Source organism: Euphorbia lathyris, chromosome 5 (genome assembly GCF_963576675.1).
Source record: "Euphorbia lathyris chromosome 5, ddEupLath1.1, whole genome shotgun sequence".
Classification (NCBI taxonomy): Eukaryota; Viridiplantae; Streptophyta; class Magnoliopsida; order Malpighiales; family Euphorbiaceae; genus Euphorbia; species Euphorbia lathyris.
In genome coordinates, this window is record NC_088914.1 from 15,766,232 (window position 1) to 15,776,647 (window position 10,416).

Genomic DNA, 10,416 nt, shown 5'->3' on the forward strand with positions numbered 1-10,416 from the left:
ATCCCTTTTAAGCACTAAATAAAGTCTAATAAAAGGAAATCCGTAAGTTTATTTAAAGTGATTATAAAGTGTTCATACAAGCATGAAGTGAGACAAAACTTTATAGTAAACTGATAAACTTAAAACCACCCCAAGTCAAGTGATATGTTTGGGATTGACATATCACTGTTGAGACTTGTATGTAACAATGTCTTCTGTCCGACAGAAAGCTGATCTCACAAGCTTCATATATACAGATATCTGGACAGTTACATAGATCCGATGAAACGTTGTTCATTAGGATTGGGGATCCGATTTGAGATAACAGGATGGGTAGATTCATCCTTGTCACCTGTTCATCTCATTGGTATTAATAGGTATAACTAATCCTCAGACTCAAAGGAATATTAATTGGTATTCTGGATTACGGAATGTGATGCTTTGACTCTGGTGTAACACGATCCTTAACAGAGATGACTCTGGGGTGTGAACAGTAGACGTTGGGTATCACAGGAAGTAATTGCGGAGTCGTTATATATCGGATTGAGCATTTGTCGCTCCCGATAAATGGGAGATACATCCATGGATCGCTTGTGGAAGAGTCGACTCTAAATCCTTGCAAGGTGATAGCTTAAGAGTAAGAAATACAGATTTCACTTAACCTATCTTTTTGAGTTGACTCGGCCTGTACAAGTAAAACGAACGTCTCGCTATATGTGACTTGACATCACCCATAGTCATAAGATTCAGTTCAAGGATATAGTTGATAAAGGATCGAATTATACTGTAACTAATACGGAAAGGTTAACGACAGAATCAACCTGTCTTCTTATAGCTCTGGGGGAATGATTACGGACTTGCTAATCACATACTCTGTACATCATTCTGTTATGCAAAGATTAAATATAATTCTTTGAAAATTAATTTAATAACGTTGCATACGGCTAGAAGCAATAAGAACCTAATGGATCACACATAAGACTTGGAACCTAAAAGAGAGATAGATGTTAATTAATTGATAGAAGCCCAATTGAGCCCATGGACATAAGGGGGTCGAAATTCATGTAGTGATATACATGAATAATTAATTTGATTTTGTTAATCCTAATTAGATTAGGAATATGAATTAAATTAATTAAGAGATAATTAAGTTAGGAGTTTTAATTAGATTAATATACTCCTATTATTATCCAATAAGGTTATTATTATTATCCTTAATATATTAGATATATAGTGAGATAATAATTAGGAATTCTATTCCGAATGGAATTCCTATTCAGTAACCTAATTCTATCTAATTAGGGATTAGATACAAGAGATTATAAATACCCCTTCCCTTGAGATTTTCGAAATCTAAGCAAGCTATACCCTACTTGTGATTTTCGAAATTCACCTAGTCCAAGAGAGAGAAAATTCGACACCCCTAGTTCGAGGACGAGATTTCTCTACGGCTTCGTTTGATCAATTGATTTTCATCTATTTCTTTTATCCTTAATCTTGTGTTGATTAGTTAGAGGCAATCTACTTTGGTTGCTATTCAACGGTTGATACTAAATTAATCTTCCCGTGTTTTATTTCGTGTTTGGGAACTCGAAGAAGAAAAAACAAACAAAAGGGAGAAATTCGTTTTACTAATCCTGCATCAGGTCAGTTCACGATTTCGCAGATTCCCGGAGATTGAACCGTCGGATCGTCGCGATGTTTGGACAGGAGCTTCTAGACATATTCTTCCACGTTTCCAATGAAGGGATTGTCGTTCGGAGGTCTGGAAGGTCTATTTCGGATAGGGGCATATTGGTAGACAGTTTCTATCTCTTTTGAAGTTGTGGGCACTTCGTTTGCAACGGTAGATAGAACTTCTAAAAGGTATTTCTTCTTATCCTTCTTTATATGAAATAACGGTTAACAGATCTTGTGGTTAAATGGAAATAGGTTAAAATTTTTATATTTCCGTTGCTATACCATAGCCTAATTTCCAACAGTGGTATCAGAGCCATCGTTAAATCCGTTATTTCATATATGCAAATTTAGAAGTTTTTCAATAAGATTGAATAAATATTTATAGTTAGGATTAATTAACAAATTGTTTTGATTAATTAATTCTAAAGATAAATAAGTTTTAATTAATTGTTAATTAAAATAGATTATGCGTATGTTCCTAATTATTTTGGTTGATAATCATTATAACGAAATCTATTAGTTTTATAGTTAGATTGATAAAATCAGTTTTATTAATTCTAAAGATAAAACGAAAATCTATAGTAGTTTTTCCTATTTTCTGAAAATCGTTTTAAAACCGTTTTAGAACTGATATATATATATATATATATATATTTAAAATCATTTTTATATTTAAATATATATGTTTCAGAAATTGATAGTTTTCTGTTTTGATTATCGAATGAAAATTTGTTTAAAAGTTTGTTTTACCAATTTGTAAATCAAAATGTTAAATGAATTAAAATCAAAATAATTGGGACGTGCATAATTAAAGTTTTGTATAGTTATATTAATCTAAAGATTAATATAAAAGATACGAAAACTATTAGAAGTAAAATTGGATGAAAGTTAATTTGATATGTTAATGTGATTAACATAAATATTACATAAGATAGTTATGTAATCAACCAATTAAATTTATTTAATTGAGTCTATGCATGTTTGGAGTTATGGACATATTTGGACCCTCTTTAGTCTTTTGGTATTTTTGAAATAGGGTCTGCGAGTCCTGCCTTTCTACTATCTATTGTAATTTCTCCTCTCATCTGATTCCCTTCAATTCAATTGAAGTTTTCTTTAGTAGTATAGAAATTAATATGTAATTTCAAGGCGCCATGGAGAAGACGGAGGACCTAAAGAGAAATATGTAATAGTTAGTATTTCCTTAGGTTTGCCCTTTTATTCCGTCTTTGGCTCGACGGAATAATTTAGATGATATGTCCATAACGCCAATGTATGTGAATGTATGTATCTGATGTATGGTAAAGCAAATCAAGACTAAGTTAGATTATGAGACCTAAAATAAAATCCCTCATTAAAAAGTTAAGTAAATAAACAAGTTATTAAAATCGGTTGTCCCTCCCTAATATTATAATTCAGCCGGCAGTGATGAGCGCCTTTGGGTTGTTGAGTAAACTCAAGCTCGGGGTCCTTTCGGTAACACCTGAATTATCGAAAATCATTTTTCATGAATATGGGGTAATACTTAAATTAGATTATGATAATTGGATGAGTAAACTCATGTTGTCATAAACTAATGGGCAAGACGGTTGGGATTAATATGAATAGCATATTAGTTACTAATGTGGTTAGTAACCCAATAACCTAGGAATCACATTAAAGATGTGATTGATTACATGAATCTACCTAATGAATGAGACTAGCTTGTTGAGTAAACTCAAGGCGAAATTTCAGGAGTTAGGATCCTAGCTCACTAAAGGATTTGTGAAATTCTTCGAATTAATATGGAGGGCTATTAATTTGGCAAAATAGTGGGAGCAATCTAAAATAAACTAAAAGGCCTATAATTTTAGATTGATATACTTTAAGCAAATGAATGACATACGTTTACTCTTTCTCACTCTCAGGTTTAATTAAACCAACTCTTATAATCATGACTAAAACCAATCTGCAAAACATTCTTACCGATAACAAATTGAATGGTTCAAACTTCACCGACTGGTTTCGTAACCTCAAAATTGTTTTAAAGTTCCATAAAATAGGGTATGTACTTGATACATCGATACCCCCTCTCCCTGCTGATGATGCTCCCATTGAGGAAATTGATGCTTACCAGAAGCATAAGGCTGATGATGATCATGCCGGATGCATCATACTTGCATCGATGACACCGGAATTACAAAGGCAACATGAGGAAATGGATGCCTATTCCATCATCATGCACCTAAAGGAATTGTTTGGGAAACAAACCAGGTGCGAACGCTATGAGATATCCAAGTTGCTATATCGTAGTAGGATGCAAGAGGGCACATCTGTCATGACACATTGTGTCAAGATGATTGGCTACATTACCAAACTTTCTAGTATTGGATTTGCGATGGATAACGAATTAAGTATAGACTTAATTCTTCAATCCCTCCCAGAAAGTTATTCACAGTTCATTATGAACTATCAGATGAATGACTTGCAAACCTCTCTTGAAGAGCTTGCAAATATGCTCAAGTCAGTTGAGGCCAATATGAAGAAAGACAAAGCCATATCGACTCTTGTCATTGAGGGATCAAAGAAAAGGAAAGGGAGCTATCCCAATCCTAATTATCCCAAGAAAGGTAAGAAAGCCGTGCCCTACAAAGCTAAGGGAAAGGAAGTGAAGAAGCCCAAAGGAGAGTGCCACTTCTGTGGTAAAGACGGGCATTGGAAAAGAAACTGTTGGTGTACCTAGCCTTCCTCAAAAGGGGAAGAAGCTGGGACTTCAACATCTGGTATGTTTTATATTGAAATTTCACAGTCTGAATCTTTTGGTACTTGATAATGGATGCAGCCTGAGGATATTCCAGGAATATCTAGAAATATTATTTCTATTAGCTGCCTTGTTGACGACGGCTTTTCATATTTCAATAAAAGACAATAGTTGCAATTTTTATAAAGATTCGATCTTTTATTTTTCAGGAATATCACAAAATGGGATTTATGTGTTAGATGTCAAAATTCCTGTTTTTGCAATTGATACCAAAAGACATAAGCTAGATAATTCAACTTACTTGTGGCATTGTCGTTTAGGCCATATAAACAAGAGACGCATGCTAAAGCTACATTCAGATGGGCTTATAGATCCAATCGATCCCGAATCATTGGAAACATGCGAATCATGTTTAAAAGGTATGACAATACACCCTTTAGCAATAAAGGTGAGCGTGTATCAGACACTCTAGGACTCATTCATTCAGATGTATGTGGTCCTATGTCAGTCCAAGCAAGAGGAGGATTCAGATTCTTCATAAGCTTCATAGATGACCATACCCGATATGGTTACATCTACTTGATGAAGCACAAGTCAGAAGCTTTTGAGAAATTCAAATGCTTTAAGAATGAAGTAGAAAATCAATTAGGAAAGAAAATAAAGACGCTTCGATCTGATCGAGGTGGCGAATATCTTTCAGATGATTTTCTAAATTATCTAACTGAATGTGGGATATGCTCACAATGGACACCTCCCTATACACCACAACACAATGGTGTGTCCGAGAGGAGAAACCGTACCCTATTAGATATGGTACGATCCATGATGAGCATGGCCTTACTTCCAAAGACGTTCTGGGGCTATACCTTAGAAACTGCCCTCTTCACCCTAAATCGAGTACCAACTAAATCCGCTAGTTCCACACCATATGAATTGTTCGTTGGTAGGAAACCCGTGTTTTCATTTATGAGAATATGGGGTTGTTCAGCCTTTGTCAAACGCATTGCGTCCGACAAACTAGATTCGAAATCTGATAAATGTTTCTTCATTGGATACCCTAAGGAAACTATGGGATATTACTTCTATCATCCAGATGATCAGAAAGTAATCGTATCCAAGCACGCAACCTTCTTAGAGAAAGAGTTTCTCGAAGAAACACAAAAGGGAAGCATGATTGAACTTGACGAAGTTCAAGAAGAAGAAACACCGACTGAAACAACAGAGGCGGTTGAGGTACCCGAAGGAGTCCCATTAGATGAGACTCCAGTGCCACCTATTCGTAGATCACAAAGAGTTCGTGAACTCCCAGTTAGATATGGTTTTCTAGTGGGAGATGATAATGAGGTTCCCGTGTTAGACGACGAACCCGAAAACTACGAAGAGGCTCTTACTAGTCCAGATTCTAAAGCATGGCTTGAGGCCATGGATTCTGAAATGGATTCCATGTATACTAACCAAGTTTGGACTTTGGTTGATCCACCCGAAGGGATAATACCCATTGGGTGCAGGTGGATCTTCAAAAAGAAGACAGACATGGATGGAAAGGTTAGCACCTACAAAGCTAGGTTAGTAGCGAAAGGATATCGTCAGAAGCAAGGAATTGATTATGACGAAACTTTCTCTCCTGTGGCTATGTCCAAATCAATCAGAATCATGCTTGCAATCGCCGCTCACTACTATTATGAGATTTGGCAAATGGATGTGAAAACAGCTTTCCTAAACGGAAACCTGCTTGAGGATGTATATATGATGCAGCATGAAGGTTTTATATCGAAGGATGCAAATAAAGTTTGCAAACTTCAGAGATCCATTTATGGACTCAAGCAAGCATCTAGAAGCTGGAATAAGCGTTTTGACGAAACCATAAAACAATTTGGTTTTGAACAAAATTGCGAAGAAGCTTGCATTTACAAGAAAGCAAGTGGGAGCTCTATAGCATTTCTCATACTATATGTGGACGATATATTATTAATGGGAAATGACGTTGCTCTCTTACAGTTAGTGAAAGTATGGTTATCTGGTAACTTCTCAATGAAAGACCTTGGTGAAGCAGCTTATATACTTGGTATAAAGATCTATAGAGATAGATCGAGAAGACTGCTTGGTCTTTCACAGGCTACATACATTGAAAAGGTGCTAAATCGGTTTAGCATGCTTGAATCGAAACGAGGTAACTTACCCATGTTACATGGAGTAAAGTTAAACAATCATCAATGTCCTAAAACCGATGATGATAAACGACGCATGGCTGTAGTCTCGTACGCCAGCGCAATCGATTCGATTATGTATGCTATGCTATGCACTAGACCTGACATAGCGTTCGCGTAATCTGTAATGAGTCGTTACCAAGGGAATCCGAGAGACGAGCATTGGATTGCCGTCAAGAACATTCTTAAGTACTTGAGAAGAACTAAAGATATGTTCCTAGTGTACGGAGAAGGTGATCTGAAAATAGAAGGATTTTCAAACGCAAGTCATCTCACAGATGAGAATGATTATAAATCCCAATCAGGATACCTGTTTATCTTGAATGGGGGCGCGGTCAGTTGGAAGAGTTCCAAGCAGGGAAGCGTAGCTTTCTCTACGACCGAGTCAGAGTATATCGCAGCTGCGGAAGCAGCAAAGGAAGCGGTTTGGATTAGAAAGTTCACTACAGAACTAGGTGTGGTGCCTGACATTGTCAATCCCATTACACTGTACTGTGATAACAATGGAGCCATTGCGCAAGCAAAGGAACCACGGTCTCATAATGCATCCAAGCATTACCTTAAGCGATACCACATCATTAGAGAGATTGTGGCTAGAGGAGATGTGAGAATAGAAAGAGTACATACAGAGGACAACGTTGCAGATCCGTTGACAAAGCCTTTAACCCAGAGAATACATGATCGTCATTTAACTTCTACTGGGATAAGTTTTAGAAACAATTGGCTTTAGTCCAAGTGGGAGTATGTTGGGGTTTAGTGTCCTATAGACAATTGTTCTAGGATACAAACTTAATGTAAATGAATTGTTCTTTATATCATTTGTTTAATGAGATATATGTTTTATAACTATATAAAGGCAATCCCTTTTAAGCACTAAATAAAGTCTAATAAAAGGAAATCCGTAAGTTTATTTAAAGTGATTATAAAGTGTTCATACAAACATGAAGTGAGACAAACATGAACTAGAAGCAATAAGAACCTAATGGATCACACATAAGACTTGGAACCTAAAAGAGAGATAGATGTTAATTAATTGATAGAAGCCCAATTGAGCCCAATAAGGCCCATGGACAAAAGGGGGTCGAAATTCATGTAGTGATATACATGAATAATTAATTTGATTTTGTTAATCCTAATTAGATTAGGAATATGAATTAAATTAATTAAGAGATAATTAAGTTAGGAGTTTTAATTAGATTAATATACTCCTATTATTATCCAATAAGGTTATTATTATTATCCTTAATATATTAGATATATAGTGAGATAATAATTAGGAATTCTATTCCGAATGGAATTCCTATTCAGTAACCTAATTCTATCTAACTAGGGATTAGATACAAGAGATTATAAATACCCATTCCCTTGAGATTTTCGAAATCTAAGCAAGTGATACCCTACTTGTGATTTTCGAAATTCACCTAGTCCAAGAGAGAGAAAATTCGACACCCCTAGTTCGAGGACGAGATTTCTCTACGGCTTCGTTTGATCAATTGATTTTCATCTATTTCTTTTATCCTTGATCTTGTGTTGATTAGTTAGAGGCAATCTACTTTGGTTGCTATTCAACGGTTGATACTAAATTAATCTTCCCGTGTTTTATTTCGTGTTTGGGAACTCGAAGAAGAAAAAACAAACAAAAGGGAGAAATTCGTTTTACTAATCCTACATCAGGTCAGTTCACGATTTCGCAGATTCCCGGAGATTGAACCGTCGGATCGTCGCGATGTTTGGACAGGAGCTTCTAGACATATTCTTCCACGTTTCCACCGAAGGGATTGTCGTTCGGAGGTCTGGAAGGTCTGTTTCGGATAGGGGCATATTGGTAGACAGTTTCTATCTCTTTTGAAGTTGTGGGCACTTCGTTTGCAACGGTAGATAGAACTTCTAAAAGGTATTTCTTCTTATCCTTCTTTATATGAAATAACGGTTAACGGATCTTGTGGTTAAATGGAAATAGGTTAAAATTTTTATATTTCCGCTGCTATACCTTAGCCTAATTTCCAACAGGCAGCCCCAATACAAAATCCATGGAGAGGTCTTCCCAAATAGTCTCCGGAACCGGTAGGTGCATACGTAGTCCGGCATTAGTAGTGTGCCCCTTGGATGTTTGGCATGCCTCACATCGCTCCACGATGTAGGCCACATCCCTCCTTACTCTAGGCCAATAGTAGCGGGAGCTAACCGCTTCAAAGGTTTTGTCTCTTCCAAAGTGTCCCCCCAACACCCCTCCGTGTAGCTCACGGATCACTCTTTCCGGTATGGATGTGTTCGGAAGGCACAATTGGCTACCCCTCACGAGGAACCCATCCACAAGCTGATATCCTCCCTCTTCGGTGCCTCTTCTACATTTCTCCCATTAAAGCCCAAAGTCCGGATCCTCCTCGTATTCTCCCTTAATGTGCTCAAAATCCACTAACTCCAAGGTCACTGTTCTCAAAAGGGATACCCTTCGGCTTAAGGCATCCGCCACTTTATTCTGTTGACCCACTTTGTGGAGAAGTCGATAAGGAAACTTATCCACGAAAGCGGACCACCTAGCATGCATGGAGCTCCGGAGTTGCTTTTGACTTTCCAAGTACTTGAGGGCTTGGTGGTCGGTGTACAACATAAACTCCTTCCCGATGAGATAGTGCTTCCACGTCTTGAGAGCCCGCACTACTGCATAGAACTCCTTATCATAAGTGGCCCACTTCTGTCTTGAATCACACAACTTCTCACTGAAGTACGCTATGGGCCTCTTCTCTTGCATTAATACTCCCCCAACTCCGACTCCACTCGCATCACACTCAACCTCGAAGAGCTTCTCAAAATCCAGAAACGCTAAAACTGGAGCGGTACTTAGCTTTTCCTTAATCAAGGCGAAACTGCTCTCTTGCTCATCTCCCCACTTGAAGCCTCTACCCTTCTTCAAACACTCGATCATAGGAGCCACGATAGCGCTGAAATTTCGGATGAACCGCCTATAGAATGTAGCCAACCCATGGAAACTCCTAATGTCCCCAATTGTCTTCGGAGTCGGCCACTCCTGGATAGCTCTCACTTTCTCTTCATCCACTCGGATACCACTCCCACTGACCACGTACCCAAGAAACACCAAGCTCTCCATCACAAAGTCACACTTCTTAGTGTTGGCAAAGATTTGGTTTTCCCGGAGCAAAACTAATACGGCCCTCAAGTGCTCCACATGCTCTTCTAACGTCTTACTATGGATGAGAATATCATCAAAGTAGACCACCACAAACTTCCCAATCACCGGACGTAATACTTGGTTCATCAACCTCATGAAAGTGCTCGGTGCATTGGTCCTCCCGAATGGCATCACTAACCACTCATATAATCCGTCACGCGTCTTAAACGCCGTCTTCCACTCATCTCCCGCCTTGATCCGGATTTGGTGGTACCCACTCCTCAAATCGATCTTCGAAAAGACCTTGGAACCACCCAATTGATCAAACATATCATCAAGTCAGGGAATCGGCTATCCACACACATCCTTTTTGGGCGTCAACAAAGCCGGCACCGCACATGGACTCATCCTTTTTGGGCGTCAACAAAGCCGGCACCGCACATGGACTCATGCTCTCCCTAACATAGCCCATTCTTATCAATTCGTCCACCTTCTCCTTCATCACTTCACTCTCCTTGGGACTCATCCGGTAGTGAGGAAGACTGGGCAAGCTAGCTCTCGGCACTAGGTCAATGTGGTGTTGGATGTCCCGTAGAGGTGGAAACCCATATGGTAACTCTTCCGGAAAGACGTCACGGAACTCATTGAGCAATCTTCCCACATCTTCCGAAACTTCTTCA